Source organism: Tyto alba, unplaced genomic scaffold (genome assembly GCF_018691265.1).
Source record: "Tyto alba isolate M040663 unplaced genomic scaffold, T.alba_DEE_v4.0 Super-Scaffold_2, whole genome shotgun sequence".
Classification (NCBI taxonomy): Eukaryota; Metazoa; Chordata; class Aves; order Strigiformes; family Tytonidae; genus Tyto; species Tyto alba.
Window position 1 is genome coordinate 47,199,091 of NW_024881282.1, and position 22,453 is coordinate 47,221,543.

The following is a 22,453-nucleotide window of genomic DNA, read 5'->3' on the forward strand; positions in this document are numbered from 1 at the left end:
TAAGAAAAATAATCAACCTTCTAGTAAGCATTTATAGTAAACAGAAGACCTGTGAAATGCTACTCATTAAGTCACTGGGGAAAAAAAAAAAAACAAAAACAAAAAAAAACCCACCACAATAGAAAAGCCAGACTCTAAAACATTCTGATTAAACATTTGTCAAAAGTAACACTTAAGGAAACATTTTTATTACAGCTTCTCTCTAGCTTTCTGTCATTACATGCCTCAGGAAAATAAAGAAAAATATATATTTTTTTTTTTATTTAAACCAGACAACTCCTTCCACAAGCTGCTTGTACAAATCACTCTGCTAGTCCACGCAGTCCCTGAAAGAGATTGCCTGTAGCCTGCTCTTATCCTCTCACCAGAAGAAATCATGAAGAGCCCTTGTCAGTTGTCCTCCTCCTAATGCATACTGCTTTGGTATCTGGTACTTCTGTAAAAGATATAACAGTATAACGATCATTTCCTAATTCCCCCCTCTTACTGGGGCATATTAGGAAGGTGTAAAGCCTACTCTAGCAAAGACGACGTTTGTATGTAACGATCCTGAAAATATTTGTTAACATAATGCTTTGTTTATTCAGTCTGGCCAATGCCTTTATTTTAACCTCAAGTATCCTTAGTAAATGTCAGTGGTAAACACAAATGCATACTTGGCTAACAAGCCTCCCTTATGTGTATTTCTTAAATAAGCTTCTTCCTAGGTACCGAGTAACATTTAAAACAAACGTTCTACAGAGAATCAAAGTAAATCAAACGACGAAGTATTTCTCCTTGTGCAACTGCACATTTATACAGGCATCACCAGCAGAGGGAAGGAAATCATGGTATCCATGCGTAATAATTCCTCCATGCTTTTCTTCTGGATATGTAGAAATATTTTCTTGTCCTTTTCAATTTTATTGCAAACTTTGATGTCTCTTCCACAGCAAGTAATACGAAGTTGCCTGCGCTCTTTATTCAGAAGACAGTTCCCCATAAGAATTTCTCTGTGTGTCTAAATGTGTATATAAATATAAAACCACACACGTTCATACATAAGTATTTTTAAAATTGTAATCAGACTGCTGAATGGACAAGAAAAGACTGCAATATACTAAAGAGCTTCATTTTCATGTCAGGAAACATCAATTAACTGAGTTCTGTACAGATGAGTGGCTTAAAAACTTCTGCCAAGACCCTAAGCTGCTCCTTTTTACTTATTACAGCCAACCCTGCCAAAAGACCATAAAAATTGATTTTATGTTTCCAGTCTCTCTATGCTAGCTGGAAAAGTATAGATTTTTTTTTTCCTAGGTTTCTGACAAACAGAACCTTCCCTTATCTCACATCACCTCAACTACCACACTAAGCGACACTGAACATCATCTGGGCTCTTGTATCTGATTTAAGTTATGACTAAAGTAAGAGAACATTTCAGATTGTTAAATCAAACACTGGTTTGTATCTATGGTTTTAAAGAGCTTCTTGCCTGTCAGTGATACAGAGAATGCTATAATCCACTTGTGCTGCTACAGCATACCTGGTAAATGATTATTTTTCACATTTGTTCTGGGTAGGTGCGAGAACTGCACTGTTAGGCTGTGAACTACCTCTTTAAATTCCAGTATCAATCCTTAAAATAGATTTAGCATCTTTTGCATCAAACATTAATAAGGCTCACTTAGGCACTCTTAATGTGAAGGAAAATTGGGCTCGTATGAAATGGCTACACTGGAACATTTCATGCTTTTGCAAGTGCAGGAGTATGATTATTTCCTACAGTATGTCATTATCTTCTGCCCTGTGGTTCTTTTTTAAATTATCTCTTCTCACTCAAGCTGCCTACGCTATGTTTTTAAGCTATATAGTTTCAATTTATGAATTGCATGCATGCAAATTTTGAGCAACTATACCACAAGCCAAGTAATAGACCACATTAAAGTATATTCCCCTCAGACACTACTAATAGAACTACAATTCCGAAAAGCTTGGAAGAAAATAAATGATACATATTTGACACTTAAGACATAAAATCAGGTCATTTGTTTCCAAGAGGGACAAGAAAATACTATTCCAGACACACGTGGAATCTCCTTACACTTTCCCTGAGCAGGTTTATTTAAGCATGGCAGGAGATGTCAGTTCACATCCTCACAAAGCAAATTAGTTTGCTGCCTACCTGTCCTTGTACCCACAAGCTCCCCCTCGCCTTTTCAGGGTCACTCCTAAAACAATTGCTCATCCGTAACTCCAGATGTCAATCCACCAGGGAAGGGAGTCTCCCCTTGGGTCTAACAACTATCATCTTCCGTTTCTTAGGATAAAGTAACTCTCTCGGACAGTAAAGCACTTTAAACAGCACGTAACAGATTAATGCACAACACGGGTGGCACACTGCATCGCCGCTCAGAGGATCAGTATCGCTGCTGCTGATTAGTAGTCTAGTCGTGGTCTACAACATGTATGTTTATCTAAAAATTACTCTACTGACCTTTGTACAGAAAATACTGTTTCAGACACAAAGGAATATTATTGCACTACAGCATTTTGCATGGAGTTTACAAGGTAATAAAACACAGAGCTCCTTCTTCTTCACCCACAAACAGCTATTAAATAGGGAAAATAAGACTTGACATTCCCAAGACAATCAAAAGAAATTATTTATTTGGATGCTAACATCTGTCTCGAGATTGTGGCCAAGTGCTTTTCTGTACTCATTTAGGACTCCACTTGGAAAGCTTTTCAGTTACATTTACCTAGAGATTTCCCTCTACCACTTCCCATCTGATAGAAATCACTCAGCTGGGTCTGATGAATAATAGCAAAAGGCAGCTTGTATCAGAGATGATTGAATTACAGATTGTTGAAAGTGCCATAAAGGCTCATTCCAATGACTACATTTAATTTACTTACTATACTGACGACCAGAAGCTGGTTTGATATCTTTATTTCAGAAGACTGAGAACAAAAGAAATATTTACATTCTTTGCCACTTCCTCACTACTGTACCTAGTAGAGTTTGATAGGCAAAATTAACTTTTAAACAGAGCGCTGATCCCCCCATCCATACCGTGTGTGCATACAAACCAGACCATAACGCACCCAAAATCAAAGCGAGACAAGCGGCATTAAATAAGATGAAGGAAATAACGTCCGAGGACACAAAATGAAATTGCACGGAAGGAAAATACATTAGCTTGATAGCCTTCCTAAGTAATGGAGGAAAGGCTCTTTGTAAATTGATACACAAATGATGAGATGCTGCCCTGCGGGCGGGAGGAGAGGGCAGCGCCCGGGGGGCCGGGGCAGCGCACACCGTCGTGCCCCCCCCCCGCCCCGCCCCGGCCGCCGGGACCCCCCACCCGCCGGGGGCGGGGGCACCGCGGCGGCAGCCAGGTGAAACCGGGAGAAACAACTTGGGGCGGCAGCCGCCCCGGCGCCGGCTGCCGGGCAGCGGCGGGGAGGGATGGAGAGGAGGGAGAGATGGAGGGATGGAAGGAGGGCGGGCGACCGGCGCCCCACGGCCGGGGTGGGGGTGTAAGGCGGAGCACCGCGGCACCGGGAGGGGGGGGGAGCACCCCCCTTTGTCTGAGCCTCCCCGGGAGCTGGCACCCACCCGCCGGCAGCTGCGGGCAGAGCCGCCGGGCAGGCGGCGCCGCCAGTCGCCCCCGGAGCATGTGCTCTTCCCCCCCCCCCCCGCCCGCACCGCGGTGCCAGTGGGCGCCCCCCCTCCCGGTGACACACCCCCCCACACACACCCCCCACGGGAGCGGCCCCGGAGCGCTGCCTTACCTGGCAACCGGGGCGGGCGCAGCCGGTTCGTCCTTCAGCCTCTCCCGGCGGCGGCACCACGCGCGCCCGGGGCCCCTCCCGGAGCGAGGCTGCGGTGCGCGGCGGGGTGCGCGGCGGGCCGCCCCCGCGCACGGCCAAGGCAGGCTGCCCCGGCCCCCTGCGCTCGGCGGGCTGGCGACGCGCCGGGCGTTAAGTTTCAGCGGCGGCGGGCGGGCAGGGCGAGGCGAGGCGAGCGGGGAGGCGGAGGCGGCAACGGGGGCTGCGCGGCGCCGGGAGCGCCGCCACACTGCAGCGTCTCCAGGAATCCCTCCCGCGAGAGGCAGCCCATCACCCCCGGCCCGCCGCCCTCATTGGCTGAGGGGCGGGGAGATGGGCTTCGGCAGCCAATCGGCCGGCGCCCAGCATGGGTGGAGCCGCCGCGCCGGCCTCGCCCATCCCGCGGCCGCGCGGTCCCTGTCCGCCCCGTCGGGCGGGGCCGGGGAGCGGCGGGCGGGGGATGAGGGTGAGGATGAGGAGGGTATCCCCGCGCATGGCGGCCGGGGGACGACGCCGGGCGGCACAGGGCTCCGTACTAGAGACCCAGCGGCCGTCGGGTGAGCGGCGTGCCCCGGCCCCGGGCCGTCAGGGGCGGTGGGAAGCGGAGGCGGCGGCGGCGGCGGCGGCGGCGGCGACCCCCGCCAGGCGCTGCCGCTGCCGCTGCCCCGCAGTACGCGGTACTTTTAACGAAGCTGCGGAGCGCGGCCCTCCCGCGGCGGCGGCGGCGGCGGCGGGCCCTTGAGCAGCCCGCCCCGGGCTGTCGCGACTGAGCGGTGAGTCGTAATGGGCGGCTGTGGCTTTAGGCGAGAGCAGAGCGTGTCGCGTGTTCAGGTAAGGGCATGCGAGGGTTAACTTAATTCCCTCGATCCATCCACTCTGTACTGGCGCTGTGATTAACATTGGTCTGCAAAATGTAACCGTAACAAATTCAATTAAGGAAAGCACATTTCTTCAACTTTTAATTAGATCTACCCTATTTGTCTAATGTTTAATATAACATAAAAAGCTGCTCGGGTTCCAGAGGGAAATGGAAATAAATTTAGATGTAAGCCTAGCTTTTAAAAATACAACTGACTAAAGTTCTTTGTTCCTCAGCATATGTTATCATTGCATCTATACCCTCAAAGGCACAGGAGGAAAGCATAATTTTATCTTCATAATTGTAAAAATAATGGTGTATTTCTGAAAGTTTCCCGTAACCTTTAATTGGTCACAGGGTACCAAACATACAGGTTCTAGCTCAGGCGTGATGCACAGTAGTACAGCATCCTGTTGAATTGCAGTCGTAAGAAAACTTAAAGCAGTTATGTATTCCACAACCATTTAGTTGGTTGCACACGGTACAGGAGAGTGAGTTACCTAAATTACACCTTAATAAGATAAATAACAAGTGTTGGCAAAGAGAGGAGCCCCTATGCTGTCACTAGCAGGTAACTGAGAAAGCCAAGAAGCTCCCAGGCACATCTCAGAAGTGATTTACCATGCCTTCAGCAGAAAGTCATCCTGCCATTCCCCACCCGTACTTTTGTGGTAGAATTTGCCTCTCAAAATCACAGCCCTTTTCCAGTTCAGTTCAAATACACATTTTCTGATCACATCAGTGCTGGACATGTGTTCTTAGATCTGTTAGTTACAATATAAGTTTTTCTTGTATGGGCACATTAGGTCATACAAGGGAAAAGGAAAGCAAATATCAACTCTTGCTGAGCTACGGAAAGGAGTCACCATAATTTAAATTGCATATGCAGAAGTGATTGCCTGTGCCCAGATTACCCTGTATGATTTTAAAATGTGGCTGTTTTCTCTCTCCCGATACAATAGATACCAAGTACTATTTTCTCTAGGATCATTTATCTGGTCAGTTAAAAAAACCCACACATAACAATGCTAATAATTATGAGGACTTGATGCTGTATTCCCAGCAGCCAAACAGCCAGAAGTCTGCTGTGGGAGTCTGGCATTCACAAGGCATGACACATCAGACCCTGTCTTAGTACTAGAGCAAAGACAAGAATCATCATTTAAGTCTAATTGCTCTCTCTTAATGTATAGACAGTAAGGAACAGAAATGCTCTCTAGCAGTATCCCTGGAGAGTATACCATCACTTTCTTACTCTCTGACTGTGGTTAGTCCATACATAATTATTTTCCTAGATTAAAAAAAAAAAAAAATAGGACAGGTGTGGTGGAGGCTGGAAGGGTGGTGGCAGAGATTTCACCTAATCTTTTCTGAGCTTGGTGGTTTGCAATGGAAAAATTTCTGTAAAAGTTTCAATCCTCCTAACAAGCATGCTTGCTTCAGTTCCTTTCAGGCCCAAAAGCTTATTCATACAGAAGGAGATCTTGGGTCCTTTGAGCAAATTTTATTTCACTATTGCATCCTCAAGGAAATGGGTAGTTACTGTCCAGTCATGGTGGTTAATTAAAGCAAAGGAAGCTGTGAAACATGAGGAAAGACATGCATCTCCTGAATGGATAAGGATGTTCTAGAAGAACTCAGGAACCATTTGATCAGTGCTTGGAGTGCTAGCCAAATGCTAGCCACTAAACTCACAATTTTGATCTGAAACAGAGATCATTGTATTTATTATTATTATTATTACTATTATTATTATTATTATTATTGTTATTGTTATGTCTTCCACAGCTGTTTTCAGGGAAGAAGGTGTCCTATTATGAGAAAAAAAGAAGCAGCACGCAAAGCCAGAAGAAATTATGCTCTAAACCTGAGAACTATTCTGTTTTGGTTTTTAATGTGCATTAGAGCATCAAAAGAGAAAATTAAATAGTATCTACCATTCAGAAGTTCCATCAGGAATCCTGCTCAGTACAGGTGAAGAACTAGACTCTGTTATATCCTTCATATCCTTTATTTTCAATTTAGACTTTGACTGAGCCAGATGTACAGGAGCATCTGGGAAGAATATGAATAAAAAAGCAAGACCAGAAATGATGCAGTTTGTCTTTACCATTTTTATTTTTACTCTCTGTGTACTATGTCTTCAAGATAATACCTCAAGATTAGAAAGCAATACAAGCCATAAAAACTAGGTTTTGAAAGTAAAAGACTACTGCTTGCTCCAAAAAGAAGGGGAAAGACTGGGCCAAAGCCAATGAAACCAAAAGATTCTCAGGCCTGTCCTGGCACGTTTTATGGCATACAAAGAGCAGGTACTAGAATGACAGACACTGAACTGAGGCAAATTCTGGAGCAACATCAGTCATGGCACATCAAAAACAGAAGCCAGGGCTCTGGCTTTGGGCCCGAGATGCCATCAATTTTCTTTTGTACATCAGCCTTTGTGTGACCAAGTATCACAGTCGCCACAATTAGATGTACAAGATGGGAAGTCAGGTAAATCACGAGGGCAAATCAGCAGCAGGTGAATGAATAAATAGTACTGGTGGCATGTTAATTTACTTACCAGGCAGTGTATAGAACGTTAAACTACCAGGGATTGAACTGTGACCATCAGAATGAAATTATTCACTGGCCTTGTGTTGCATGAGATCACTGGTACCTATTTTTAACAGAAAGATGCTTTTACTTTGTTCTTCATTGTCATATTATTTTACTCATATTTTTCCTTTGTTTTGATCTTTGCTATCCTCATGGTTTTAATTTTGAGAGTAGTTTGTATGCCTGAAGACAAAGGAATTGGCTTTTGCTTGAGAGAAATGGGACACAGCTTTTCAAATGAAGTTCCAATTGCATGAGTTTAAGCACAGATTTTGGATACCTCTTTTAGCAAATGAAACACCCACTCTCAACTGTTTGTTTTTGTTGACTGAGAATCCAAGGACTGGTGTGTACAGCTGAAAATTAAAAACTTGGAATCCCATTTTAATGCCGTGTTGTCCCACCCCTGGTTCCATTGAAGTCTCCATAATATATACTGGGTGATGATGACCTATTTAGTGGGCACATTCCTAGTCAGGAAGCCAAATCTGTATCAGGAGAACATGAAAGACATAAAAAAAAAAGTGAGAAAGCCAAGTCCCAAAAGTGAGAATTAACCTTCAGTAAAATGGACAAATACTGGAGTTACTATTCAGCTGTACAAAACTAACAAAAGCATCACATGAAGTAAGTCTTTGAAGATGATTTTTGGAGCAATCTGTGAGATTGTGAGTTGGATAGAGGGAATGGAGAGCAAGTGTTGAGGTTTTGTTTTGGTTTTAATTCTAGCTAAAAATCAAAGGGAAAAATCAAAGAGCTTTATGTCCACTGACTGATGTTTGTCTCAATGTGTCATTTGATTTCATTGTTTTCTTGTGTTTGATTTGTACAAATCTGCTGCTGCTTCTAAGTAGTTTAGGCAGAGATGGTCTCTCTTAATCTGCATTTGTATAGCAGCTAACACACAGAGCTCCTGCTCTGTGCCCAGAGCTCTGGGACACTGTGGCAGCATAAATGAAAATGAAAACGGAAATACTCTTTTACAAGGGAGTGTTCAAGGGTAGTCAAACCAACCTGCATATGCTTTGCACAGATGGCAGCTGTGCAACACAAGGACAGATCTGAGTCAGTGTCAGTCTGTTCCCCTGCAGATGGTGCCCCTAGTTCAGGGATTCTCTTTTGGGTTGACAACTTTGCATCCCTAATCTTCCTCCCCTCTTCGAATATTAGTTTTCACCAAAGTGATGCTCAGGGTGGTACTCCAGAAAAAATGTGTTTTCGGTGCAGGTAGGATGAACCAGACTGAAGTCCTGGCTTTCTTTTCAGGCAGAATCTTGTATATAAAATGACAAACTACTGAGCCATTAGCTTCCAGAGTGCCCAGATATTATCAATCTCCAATCTTACCTTATGGTGTAGTCCATTATGGCTTCCCCCGTGTAAAATTTCCAGTCACTGGTGAGCATATGTATCATAGGGATGACTGTGTAATAAAAAAGAATGGGAAGTGGGAGTTCTAATTTAATTTTGTGGAGCTGACCTTCACAAAGTGCAAGGAAAAGCTGTGTAATGGCAGTCAGTGTTATCTCTGAGGACAGGGTCAAGACTTAAACAAGGACTTTTCAAATGCATATGCACTATTGTCACAATATGCATAAGAGAGCACATCCCATTCCCTCCAATACAAAATAGGGGTAACTCTGTTTGGAGAGACTCATGAATTGCTTGTTAAGTGCAAAATATGCTTATATTTACACTAACCTGAGAGTGGAGTGAGGGTGAATAATACACATATTAGAATATCGCACTGAAGTGTTAGGTAAAACTTTATGGCTTCAGGCTTCCTGAATTTCATGTCTCTAATTTGAGATCTCCACAAAACCTTCACCTTGCAGCAGACATATAACAAAGATCCCCCAGAAAGCCAGCCGAGCCATGAAGCATGGCAAGTTCTACCATTTATCTATGCAGAGTAGGCCAGGAACACCCCTGTGAAGAAAAAAATGGGATGGAGTTACTAGGGTAAAAAATTAGTTAATGTATTTTAATTTTCAGAAAATACTTTTGAATATCAGTAGCCTGATAAATAATTCTCAAGGGAGTTTATTTTAATTTAGCTCACACCGTCATTTCATTCAAAGGCACGGTGAAATTACCCTAGTATTTATATTTAAAATGCCAAACCATAAAAGTGTCAGGATTTTTTTTTTACAGAAGTCACCATTTCATAATATTTTCTGTCCTTTTTTAAAAATGTATTTACTTCTCCTGCAGAAATGCAGTCACTGTGCAATTCTGATGTTTAGATTACTGTTGGGCTTAAAAGCTTGCAAAACACATGGCTAAATGAACTGGAAATTATATATCATTAATATAATTAGGAGAAAAGAATTTTTCATTTCGATTTCTTCAGAGCTATGTTTTAGCCAGTACACAATATGGTAGGTTACCTCTGGCAATTCTGTCTGTCAGCAACACCATTTTGTTTGCAAACTAAAAGGCTTGTTTTGTTTCCTGTATTGCTTTTTCTATAACATATGCCATAGCCTTCAAATTACATGACCATAAGAAGGGAATAGAACTCTCCAACTGTAACAGTGTTGTTAAGATGATAAGGTCAGTGGTGATGTCTCTTCTGCAAACCTTGATAGATATTTATCCAAGTCAAAGCTGAATTTATAATCATTACAATATGTTAATGAAAAAAAAGGCCTTTCTTATATTTTAAAACTTAAGCAAAGAAAAAATAAGTCCTACCCAGTGAACCTAATTCTCCTCACAGTTCACAGGTATAAATCTGTAGTAAGACCTGCTGTCTTAAAAGCACAGTTTCCACAACTGATATCTTCTATAAATCAAGCTGAGAAACCTAAAGAAGTTAATGTAGCAATGCATAATTTTAATTCAAGTCCTGAGTTTAAATATGAAGTTTTAAGGGAACGGAGACTCCAGCTGCACACTGGGGACATAGTTTCTTCCTTACTCAATAGTTCTTACATAGTCTGGTGCAAGATCATCTTCCCTAGCTGCTCATAAATCTGTGAATGGGAATCCCCTATCACCTTCCTAGCTTTTTGCTTCTGACCTCTTTAGTTGCCAGTCATCTTACCTTCCTTCTTTGCTGTCCTTTCTGTTCATCTGGGTATATATTTCATGATAACATTGCCAGTCCTAAGTGAGAAATTATCTGGACAGTCACATTTGTCCTCTTCAGCCTTGGCATTAAACCTGTTTCTGCAAGAATCAGGATTGGTCCTTTTCTCTTAGGGATGAAGGTAAAGTCTGTAGTCACAATTATGACTGATGATGAAGTATAGTAATAGATTGTTCCCTGCTGAGGAATGGAAAACTCACTAAGTCGTCGGTTTGTTTTTAATTCTTGCTTGTATGTGAACAGCTGTAGCTAGTCAGGAATATTATTTAATGGATAGAAGAAAAAATAATAATAAAAAAAAGGATAAAAAAAACTAAAAAGCAATTTAGGATGGAGATAATAAAGTAAAAAGATTCTCATCACTATAAGCTCATCCTTGCCAACACTGAAATTGGACTAAGAGCTTCCTAGTTTAAGCTCAGTAATTTGATTTTGGGGAAAAGTTCAGCCCAGAGGATTGTTCAGTACTAATTAGTTTAAGGATTTTGGCCAATATCTTCTTGTCCTTAAGTGTGGATTTTTAAAGAAATGGTGATTTCATATGGTCTTTGATGTTGGGACTCTAAATTAAAATGTTCTTTCTAAAGATGAGGGTTTAGATTAAGTTATTCTGAGATTTACAGTGGATTCCTTCATGCCTTAACTTTCTTACTTCTACTGGAATCTATGACCCACACTTTCCCCCCCATAATCACAGAAAGGCATTATCTTCATTATTCCTTCATAAATACAAAAGTATCTACAGAATAACATCAGGGATTTATTAGAGCAACAGTCATTCCTCCTAAGTTTAAAAAGGCCTGATCAATGCTAAGGTTTTTTATTAACTAACTCTCCAGTTTGGCTTTCTCTGAGAGTTCTTAAGCTTTTTCTCTGACCAAACTGATTTTTTTTAAGGAAACTGATCATACCATTTTTGTCTTACAGGCGTTCATAAAAATGCCCATGTTTGACTTTTTCAAAAAGATTTATATTAGTTTGCCTCCCCTTGTACTCTAATCTGAATAGAACTTGTTTGATTTCTCCTGCAGTCACTTCTCATAAAAAAACCTTGACATTTTTTTTTGAGGAAAAAAGGTTAATTGCTGAAGTTATTTACTGTTTAATTGCCAGTTTAATTACAATCTAATGTCTCGTTTACTGTGACACACTCTGCTCTGCAGGCTGATCTGCGACAGACTGTGGGAGCCACAACGGCAGCAGATTCACCCATGTCTGGAGCTGGGGAGCTTTATGCTGTTGTCAGCAGATCTGCCCTGAAAAAACGTATCGACCCTTTAGTGATGATCAGAACATGAAAAATGTTCTGACCAAATGTATTGTGGGTATTTCAATACTGTTGTCTTCTTGCACTCCCAGTTTTTGCCACTGACTCACAGTCCACTGACTTTCTCTACTGTCTGTATGTTGGTGAACACATTCAGGGGCTGTCCTAGAAAAAGCATCTCACAGGATGAGTCCAGAGCGTAGCTGACGCTTTCAGCATGTTTTGGCTCTCCAGTATGGGTGCTATCATATCATGTCTGGCCAATTTATAGACCTCCAGAAAGATCCCAGTGATCTATGTACCCTTATGGAAGGACCTCCATACTTATGGAGGGACTACCATACTATGAAGAGCTTTATTTGTAGTATACAGAGGATCTGTTTGAGTTTCTGTTCCTACTTCTGGTGCTGGATAGAGAGCTATGTGAGAAGAAAGGTTTGATGCATCCAGGTGCTAGATTGCGTAGTCATAAAGGTTTGCTGCTAATAACATGTCATGATGGATTTATAAAATAACTTTGGTTGGGAGAGACCTTTAGGAATCATCTGCTCCAACCAGATGCTCAACGCAGATTCAGATAGAACAGGTTCCTTACAGCTTCGTTCAGTCAAATTCTGAGCGACTTGAAGGATGAAGGTTCCGTAAACATCTACGTGGCCCTCCATTGGTCTCACTCCAGGGTGTCAATGTCTTCCTTGTATTGCAGTACCCAAAACTGACAGAATGTTCCCGATGTGGTCTTACACATAGTGAATAGAAGGGAAAGAATTTTTCCCTTGACCTTGTGACTTTTCTCTTGCTGATACAGCCAAGAATGTAGTTGGCCGCCTTTGCTGCAATGACACACGGCTGATTCATGTTCATGGTTCAGAGTCACAGCTACAAATTAAAGAACTGAAGGGCTGTGCGTGTGCTTGCCCATCCTTGATCAGAACCAGACAAAAACAGAGAAGCTTCCCACATCTGCTTCATGAAAACGGTGTCAGGGCAGCCATGAGCCAAGCTCTGAAGGGCCACAACCATCCCTCCCATTATAGAGTTGTATCTCCTCGGACAGTGATCAGTTGATGATATGAACACCATTTGTGGCTCTGAAAAGTTGGAGAAGCTGTGTGATCCTGGTGCTAGGGATTCCTCTGAAAGCATTCAGTCATAGATGATATACAGGAGGTCTGTATGCATCTCTATGATCTTGACAGAAGATTCTCCTAGCTCAAACTAATGATCAAGAATGACGAAGATTGAAGTAATGACTTCCTTCTTAGATCAGGAGCTTCAGAGGAGTATGCCAAACACTGGGCAAATGTGATTATTCTTGTCCTGAAATTCACTGTCATTCTGAAAACCTGCTTTTGACTGTTCCAGGCCTAGAGAGGGATGTTGTTGCACTAGCTGGAATTAATTTTATTTGTTCAAAGTTGCCAGACAGCACTCAGATGTAGCTATGGCCCGGTCTACCCTAGTAGGAAGTTAGGACTTGCTTAACAGATTTTGTCCTGCTTCTTCTGTTGGAGGAGTGGAAATGAATGACCACTCACAGGCAGGATATCTGCAGAGCAGATTCAGAGGGCCTGTGGTGCGCTGTGGGCTTTGGGAAGCAGAGGGCACCCCTGTATGTGGGACAATTACAGCATGTGTTTGAAACAGCTATTGAGTGTCAATAAATGCAAAATAATGGTCTATAATGATCTGTAACTACTAAGATTTTGTAGGTGGTGGGACACAATGTGCCTCCTCGATGCATTCGACAGATTGCAGCAGTGTGGATGCAGCTGGCACGCAGACCCTGGGTGGGCACTTCAGTGTGCGTCAAGGTGCTGCTTCCACAAACAGTACAGACTTAGTCCGTGAATCACCTTTGCAAACTATATATAGTAGATATATGCAACTCTTGTAGATCTAGATTTATACTTAGGCTTTTCATGTTCATTCATATAATCCAACCCTGAAATAGATACCTTAGTACCTTTTCCTTGCTTACTCTTTCTACCTTCTCATCATACACTGGAAACATCCTTTTCAAGCTGTCATGCACAGATTCATACTAAAATGGGAGGATGGCACCTATATTTTCTACAATGAAGTGTTATGATCTCCATGCTGTCTGGTATGCTTACCTCTACTACAGCAGTAGGAAAGCTAGTATAGTAGTAGTGAAGCTACTATAGAGTAGTAAAGCTAGTATAGCAGTAGTAAAAATAAAATAGCAAACTAATATAAAAGTAAAATAAAATAGTATATTTTGTAAAATAAAAAGTAGTGTATAAAGCAAAATAAAATGGTAAATAAATTATGAAGGCTAGTATAGCAGTAATAGTATAGTATAAAGTATATATACTATAGCAGTATAGTATAAACTGAATTAAATAGTAAGGCTAGTATAGCAGTGGTAAAGCTAGTAGTAAAGCTAGTAGTAAAGCAGTGAAGAGAGATTCTTCTCTTGGCATGGAGAACATACTGTGAGTTTAAAGTTTGCTTTGGAATTGCAGTTGATGAAAAAGGTGAAAAAGGCTCTTTCCAATATCATCCTTCTTAACTTCAAGGTGTTGCTGGAATACCCTGTAGCAACCTTAAAATATGCAAGAATCTTTCACTTTCTAGAACTACATTTTTAATATGGTTTCAGAAACAGTTCCTTCTATAATACTTTTACTCCAGAAAATTGTGTATGTTTATTTTTCTAGTTAAAAAAATATATCAAAAGCATTCTTCCATGATAGAAAGCATAGCAGGGTAATCTTTTTCTTCAGATCATACAACTTGAGCCAGAGTTGGAGGGTTGGCTCAATTAGAATTGTCCTAATAAGCCACAGAGAAGTGACTAATATTATGATAATCTCTGCATCTCTTGCTGGAACCATCAGCACTATCTGAGATTGAATATTATTATTATTACTCATCATCAATATCCTCTGTCTCCGGATGTCATTTCTAAGGTGATTTTCTCATCAGTAGTTTTTTTTCATTTCTGGATTCTTATCTTGACTTCTTTATCCTTGCCATAATATTTATAAAGTTCCACACAGGAACTGTAATTAAACCTTTTCTTTGCTCTGTGCCTTCAGCCTCTAATGATTTGTATAGTCCTAAAGTAGAAGGGTGAGAATCCACTCCTGGGAAGATTTCCATGGTTTGAATCATGTAATCAATTGCACTGACATACAACTGTGCTGATAATGGTGTACCAAGATATCTCTACAGATATCATGGGAATCTGAGACTTCTGTGACTTAAAATTTGTAAAATGGAGCTCTTGATGAAAGAAGCCAGGTAATATGAAATCTGAGGATGCTTATGACCAGTTGTTTTTCCACTTCTTCATAACTGAACCTATATCTATTTTTAACTGGTATGTTAATGTGAGCGTTATCATTTAAATTAAGGTAATTCAGATATTTTCTGGCTTTTGTCCTTCGTAATGTGAGAGATTAGTTCAGCTGTGGGAGTACAGGGGGTTTGTTTGTGTTTTTACTTATTTTTTTATTTATTTATTTCCATGTCTTGTTTGTATTTAACTGGATCATTTTACTCCTAGTTCTCAAAAGATCCTACTCCATTTTCCTTCCCTAACACTGCACGTAATATTTAAATTACATTTGAACTAGACTTGCTGTATGCAACTCACTCTATACAGATTGCATTATTTAGGCTAAATATTCCATTACTAAACTCCTCAAAAATCCATTGCTTACAAGATGACTGACAGTTTTGGGACATGTCCTTATTGTTTTCCATTTGGACATTTTAATGGTCTCAAGGCAAGTTTAACAGAACCTGCACTTCTCCAATTAGAACTGATCCAGGAATGTGAAGCTAGTTTGATCTTTGACTATCCTAACTTCTCAAATTCAAACATTTAGTTAAATGCTTTAATTGGCTTCTGGTTCTTTATACATTCACTTGATGGCATTGACGACCCCAAAAATACTGACCCTTCACTTGAACATCCTATTCTAGCAACCTAATTGAATGCCAGCCTTTAATGTCTACTCAGAAACTGCTGAATCTCAGGATCCTTTCTAGAAATGACCTTTATATTTTTTGGTATCCCCTTGACAGGTACATGTTAACTCATCATTCAGCTTTAAACTAAGGCTTATATTAAAAATAGAATAAATTTTGCTTTAAAGCAAATTTACTTCTTTTTCTTAAAATCCAAAGAAGCTCAAATGTAGATAGGGACAAAACCACTACTTGTAGCAGCAGAGAGGTGTGTGTTTCTAAAAATGGTTTCACTTGTTTTCACATCTCAGGGATTCAGGTTGACTGTTATCTTGGCAGAACCAGTTTGCTGTTAAAACTAAGGAAGAGCTGGAACCTCTGTTCCAAACACAGAGGAGCTGTGTGCTTAAAGAGAGATCAACGTGGGAAACAGCACCACAGTTTTACACAGGGTCAAATTTGCCTGAGAATAGAGATCCACAGTGTTCTTATTGATGCTCAATCTCTAATTAATTGAAGAAAGATAGCTGAGTGGAAACTGGCAGATCCGCAGTGGAACTGCACTGGAAATACAAGATGGTAGGGAAGTGGAGGAGGGCACTGAAGACACTGTAGATTCAGGTTTCCATCCTACAGCTATGTCTGTGCCAGGATGCCCTGACTAACACAGTTTTGTCGAGATTGGGTTTGTAAGGTGTAGGCAGGGCTCCAGGTGATACCCTGTCCTGCTGCTTCTGGGCTTGGGAGAGTAAGCCTAACCCCACTCCATCACCCAGTGTCTTGGGTAAGAGGCTTAGAGATCACATTCACATCAGGGCTGTGCCCTCCTCAATCACATTCTGCCATAACAGATATAACATGAATATCAATCAGAAAAGATTTAAATTTTAAAAAGTAATTTGCAGCTGTCAGTTGCTCCTAGGTTGGGGTAGAACCACATAACATCCTGCTCATATACTCTTGGATGTTTTCTGTTATTAAAATGCCAGTCATATCACTAGAACATAATTGTTTTTCATTGGCATCCATATATTTCTGATGTTTGTTCTGCATATCCCTCTCTTTGATTCCAACCATGATTTCAGCCTTCTTTTCTGCCATTTTTGTTTTTCAATAATTCATAGCTTGTAGTTTGAAAGTCAGTCTGCTTATCTTTTAAAGCAGATCTTTCTCTTTCAGTTTAGAAGATGAAACAGCAGAATATATGTAATGTAGTTGGGGTTTAGGTAATTGGATATATATTTACAAAATTCAGATGCTCTCTTTTTCACAGTCAAAATTTTAAGACGGTTTAATAATGATGGTCCCCACAAAACATGCATATTGTCATTGCAGAAAACAAGATGTTTTGTAAACAGGTTATGTGGAATGATGGAAGTTTAAACTACATTTTAACTGCAGTTTAAACTACATTCCAAATTAAAATTAATATACCACATGTCATTTATTTGTTATGTTTCAAATGCCTAGTTTTTAAAAAAGGGTATACATTGGTACTGTAATTTACCCGTAGTAAAATACCAAATGGAAATAAAAATTATACTTCAGTCAACTCAGTTTCTCTTGGCATTGAGCACTCTTCCCAGCTTTACTCTGAGCCTCAGGATTTCATGAACATTTCAGATTTATTTTTCAATTGTTTTACATTTGTGACTAGCTTAAAAATACGATGCAGTAAAGCTTGAAAAAAAACAGCACCCAAGTGTCAAATACACAGGAGCAAGTATGATCCACAAATTCATATATTTTTAAAAATTTAATTTTCATGCCAGTCTTTTGGGATTTAGGGTTTGATATCTTCCGTTTGAAGAGTTTCAGCTGGCAATACTGAAGATCCTCAGATCCTCTGCAATCCACTCACAATGCCAATACACAGATATTTACACTTACTGAACTATTAACAAGTCATTATCAGAAAGGAAAGGAAAGATGAATAAAAAGTCATTTGACCTTATATGACTGCTCCAAAGACACAGAATACCTTTTCCTGCTGTCATACTCATTATTTTAAGGTAAACACTGAACAGCCAGTATTCTAAGACCCTTAATAAAAGCTACAGCAGCTTCTAAACAAAGGAGGGGACCGGTAGAAAATAGTAGCAATAATAGCATCTTCCTTGAACAATCAGATTTTCACTCTTCCCAAAATACTTGGCTGTACAGGTAAAACTAACAATACAGAACAAGTACCTCAGATTTAATTCCTGTCTAAAACCAAGTAAGAGCATTTCATCTGATAATCATCAGGATGACTATGTATATTCTGGAAATTTCCTAGGAAGCCTTGCCAGGTGAAACCTTATCCGGTATAGTAACATCATCATCTCACTAACATGCACTGAATTTGCTTAGGTGCAGCAGCTTCTTTGTGCAATTTAGTAGTTTGGCATGAACCTGCCACACATTCTATCATATGCTGAACTGGTGAGATTGCTCTATATGAAAGGATAAATTTTCCAACTCAGTTGCACATTTTTATGTTTCTGTCAACTGCTTTCATGTAAAATTTTCTTCTATACCTTTTCTGTTACATCTCAGTAAATGTGTCTGCTTTCTGGTGGTTTAGATCTCCAGAGCTTTTCCTGGTTTAAGGGTTTTTTTACCAGTTCAGTGACCTGTTCTTATGCCTCGAACTGTTTGGGTTATCATCATGTTAATTGGGTTTAGAATTCATACACTCCAAAGGAGTCTGCACAGGATCTGGAAAAAAAACAATTGACAAGACCACAGGTGTTTTCATATCCTTGAGTTGGCATATATCTGTAATGGCTCTTAACCTCTTGGCCCTTGTGATTCCTATGCAATTGTTTCACTTTGCCACAAGTTATCTGGGAGTTGAACTAGACCCTGACCATCTCCTGGTGATAAAAGAATCCCTCACACTTGTTCTACGATGGTCATTTAGATCATGTCACTGTTTGCAGTTGAAGTGGGACATGGCTCCAGTCCTGCAGACTTTACAAGAAGCCAGTTTGACACCAAACCCATGAGGTCTTGGAGCTGAAAGACAGGCAAGTGTAGACATTTAGACTATTTTGTGTTTGAATTAAGTGGGAAAGATGAAAAAAGCTGTAATATCTTTTGGTATTGTCCTCCTTCACTCTAACTGAATTATATTACCTCATGGTTAACAAATTTAACCTCTTTAGATTGGAGACTCCTGGAATGCAGATTTCTTCTCTCAAATCAGGTGATTTGGTCAAAAGATTAAATCTGTTATTCTGAGGGAAACAAACGCACATATGCTCAAAGGAACAAAGCAGGAGGTTTGTCTCCTTGATGAAAGATTTTGAAACTTCTGGACAAAACTATGTCAGTGCAATAAAAAAGAATCCTGCTTTGCCTGCAGGCAGTATAGAAAACAAAAGGGTGCTTATATAAATAAACTTTACTTCAGAAAGTGTAAAAGGAAAAAGGTGAGGAAAAAGACAGACGAGAAATCTTTCCTGGCTACAATAGGCATCAAGCGTCTTGATCCTAAACTGGGCTCTGACAGTTTTCCAGCTATAAATGCAGCTTTCTGGATCGAAAACTGTCTTTGATAACTCAGTGAATTAATAAACAGCTCCTTCTCTGATCTGATGGTCACTCATGAGCAGAAAGTCTATTGGCCTTGTAACTGTAAGCAGGACAGACATCCAACCAGGCATGCTTTGGAGATATTTTTAAAAGGGAAGACAAGTTTTTGTTTCCCTTCCAAATAGGACTTTATTTTGGCTTATCTACCTTTTTCTCTGATCCCCTGCCATTCTCTTCTTTTACCCTTCCCATTTGTCTTCTTTTAAATAATCTTTCACTAGTGTAGCTCCCCAAAATATTCTTGATTCATTGCTGTTGGCAGAAAATGCCAATCTGTTTTAAATCAAATTCTATGGGAACGTATTTGTTTCAATGAAACTACAGCTGAAAGCAATTATGGGCTCCATTTTGGAATCCCTGTAACAAAACTAAAATTAAAAAATCCTGGGAGCTCTTCTAGCTTCTAGGTTTTAAGTTAGTGGCACTCACTTGGGAATTGAGGCTGAAAGTTCAAGTCCCTGTTCCATCCAATTTGGAACTGGAACTGGAAATTGGAGCTGGGTCATCTGCATTTCAGGCAAGTGTCCTGCTCAGCAAGCCAAGAAGTCAGCCTCCCTTATCCAACAAACATTTTTCATTTAAACAAATCTTGAATGGGAGGGATTCATCTTCTTCCATGCTGTGCAGAGGAAGCACTTGTACCCGGCCCCACCATGTTCCTCTGCCTGTCCTAAGCCATGTGGCAGTTCCAGGAGCAGACTCTCAGTTTCAATAGACCTATTCCTTTCTAGTAAGTGAATAACATCAAATGCCTTGCTAAACAGGATTTTTATATTCCAGCTGGCACTTCTGTGAAGCTCTGGGCCGTCACTCACCCTGGCACTGCAAAGATGTTCTGTCAGGTCCCAGATATAGAGCCAGGAAATATGAAGAGGGAACTGGGGAGATGCGGGCTCCCCACTCCCCTTTGACGCTTACCTTAATCACAGCCCTACCCTCCATTCACACGTCCAAGGCTGGAAAGTGGAGGGACTTGTCCCCAGGTAACACAGAGAGCAGAACTTGCCTGAAGCAGTTTTTCTTTCCTTAAGGGGAAAGGCTGATAAATGGAAATTTAGAAGTTTGTCATCTATTTGAAATATTGAACTCTTGTATTTACTTAATTCTCTCCCAGGATTTACAAGTGTGAGCTATTTTCATCCAAACTAAAAAAAAAGTACAGTCAAACTGGCATGTGTGGTAACCAACTTCTTCCTATCTCATATAGGGCTATTATGAAGGCCTATTTTAACTTTCCATTTTCTCCCAAAAGACATGTTAAACTCTGTTTTTAAGAGCTTTATGGTATAATCAAACCAGCTCAGCACAGCAGGCATTCGCATCTTTTTCCCATATTATTATAAAGTCTGCTTTCAAGTGTGTTTGTACCCCACTGCATTTTGGGAATTTTGGAGATTATAAATAAAAGCATCTTCTTTGCTTGAAAGAACCTCCTGGCAGGTTCTTTCAACAAAAGCTTCTCTGCACAACATTAGAGAATGCAGTGTAAAGTTCACTGTTATAGGAAAAATGTGCCTCCCACTTATCAAAGAATTATTTTAGTCACATTAGTTTACGATATACCTTTAAAAGGTTGGCTGTTTAAAATGCACAACAAAACCCTTTGTCTTCTCGATGTATATGTTTGGTTTGCCACTTCCAGGCTATAACACCATCATTTTGTTGCTTGTTTACTTAGTGCATGTATTTTCTAAAAGCACACAGATCAACCTGCAAACACCATTTGTTCATATATGGGCATGACCTTATCACAACGTGCCAGATGGATATAGGCAGGTAGCAAGAGAGCTATGTGGAAAGTAGAGATTTTCATTTGCACTTTCTGACAAATCTTTCTGGGAAATGGGAAGGAATTTGCTTAGTCTTTCTTCAGTGAAGGCTGGATTCATACTCTCAAACAAGTCCAATGGGAAATTCATATTAGGTCTGCCAGCTTTGTCCTTTGTGTGGAATGACAGATTTGTATGCAAATAAGACCATTAGGATTTCAGATAAAATGCTGGTGATTCAAGTAATTTAGCCGTGTCCTGGGTTGAGTGAGTGGTGAGGTTTTTTTGGTGGCAGGGGAGGGGGCTATAGGGGTGGCCCCATGTGAGAAGCTTCTCAAAGCTCCCCCAGCTCCAAGTCAGCTCCATCTCTGCACCAAAACTGAGCCAATCAGCTGCGCCTCTGTGATAACATATTTAAGAAGGGACGTGGTGACGAGCAGTGGGACTTGTCAGGAGGAGTTGCTGCAGCTGCGTGAACACCAAGGTCAGTGGAGGAATGGAGAAAGAAAGGAGGGGGGAGGTGTGCCGGAGCAGAGACCCCCCTGTATCCTGTGGTGAGACGGCAGCAAGGTCCTCCCCTGCCACCCATGAAGATCTATGGTGGAGCAGACATTGATTTATGGCCTGTGTTTTTCACCTGATTGATCAAGGTGCTGTGCCTGAAGAAGGCCGGGGTCTTGTGGGAAAAGGCAGCCCCGCTGCTATAATTCAGTGCTGGGAGGATTGCAGCATGCGGGGGAGTCCCACGCCAGAGCAGCTCGGGAGGGGCTGCAGCCGTGGGAGGGAATCCAGTCGGAGAAAGTTGGTGACCCACGACAGAACAGTGTGGGGAATGTGGACCGTGGGAGGAATTCAAGTCGGAGAACGTTTGTGGAGGACTGTCTCCTGTGAGAGGGGGATCACAATGGAGCAGGGGGAACAAGTTCCATAAGCTCCCCCCACTGAAGATGGAAGAAGCAGCAGCACTGACTGCACCCCCCATTCCCTGCCCCTGCGCTGCTGGGGGGAGGAGGTAGAGATATCAGGAACAGATCTGAGCCCAGGAAGAAGCCCCACTGAGGGGTGGGGGGAAAGTGTTCTCAAGATGTGGCAAAGCTTCTCACTGTCCTACTCTGTTAAGTGTTAGTGTCTGTAATAAATGTATGTTCTTTTTTTTTTCTTCCCCTAACGAGTCTGCCTTTTGCTCATGACCATAAAGGGGAATTTTTCCCCATCCGAGTCCTATCTCGAACCCCAAGCCTGGCTCTCTGTCCCTTCTTATTGCCAGAAGAGAAGGGAGAGAGTGGCTGCGTGGTGGTTGGCTGCTGATCAGGCTCAAACCATGACAAGCTGAAAGAAAAGTTTTAAGCTAACCCTGAAATGTTACACAATGCTTCGTGGAGACAGTTGGTTATATAGCACTCAGAAACTCACAGAGTTCCAGAAAAATGTCCACCCAAATGCAAGAGATAATGACATATTAAAAATGTCACCTGACTGGTGATACAAGCCACTTTTATCTGAGGTTTTTAAATGTATGACAGGTGTTT

General features: G+C 41.3%; 1 protein-coding gene and 1 long non-coding RNA gene across 5 annotated transcripts in view; one reads left to right on the forward strand and one right to left on the reverse strand.

The window, feature by feature from the left end:
• The window catches only part of SYT1 (synaptotagmin 1), a 360,537-nt gene extending 356,681 nt beyond the window's left edge, over positions 1-3,856 (reverse strand). For 2 of the 4 annotated variants that reach the window (XM_042793239.1, XM_042793237.1), the window contains exon 1: positions 3,778-3,856. The gene's annotated coding sequence lies outside the window, so the exon portion shown is untranslated. Of the gene's footprint in view, positions 1-2,164; positions 2,270-3,777 lie in introns of those variants that run through there. The other 2 variants (XM_042793238.1, XM_032999903.2) reach the window with 2 other exon arrangements.
• On the forward strand, positions 574-21,189 carry LOC116963367. Its single transcript, XR_004408122.2, has 4 exons — positions 574-586; positions 3,756-4,644; positions 6,461-7,900; positions 19,936-21,189. It is a non-coding gene; the product is annotated as an uncharacterized LOC116963367 (long non-coding RNA).
• The last annotated feature ends 1,264 nt before the right edge of the window (positions 21,190-22,453 follow it).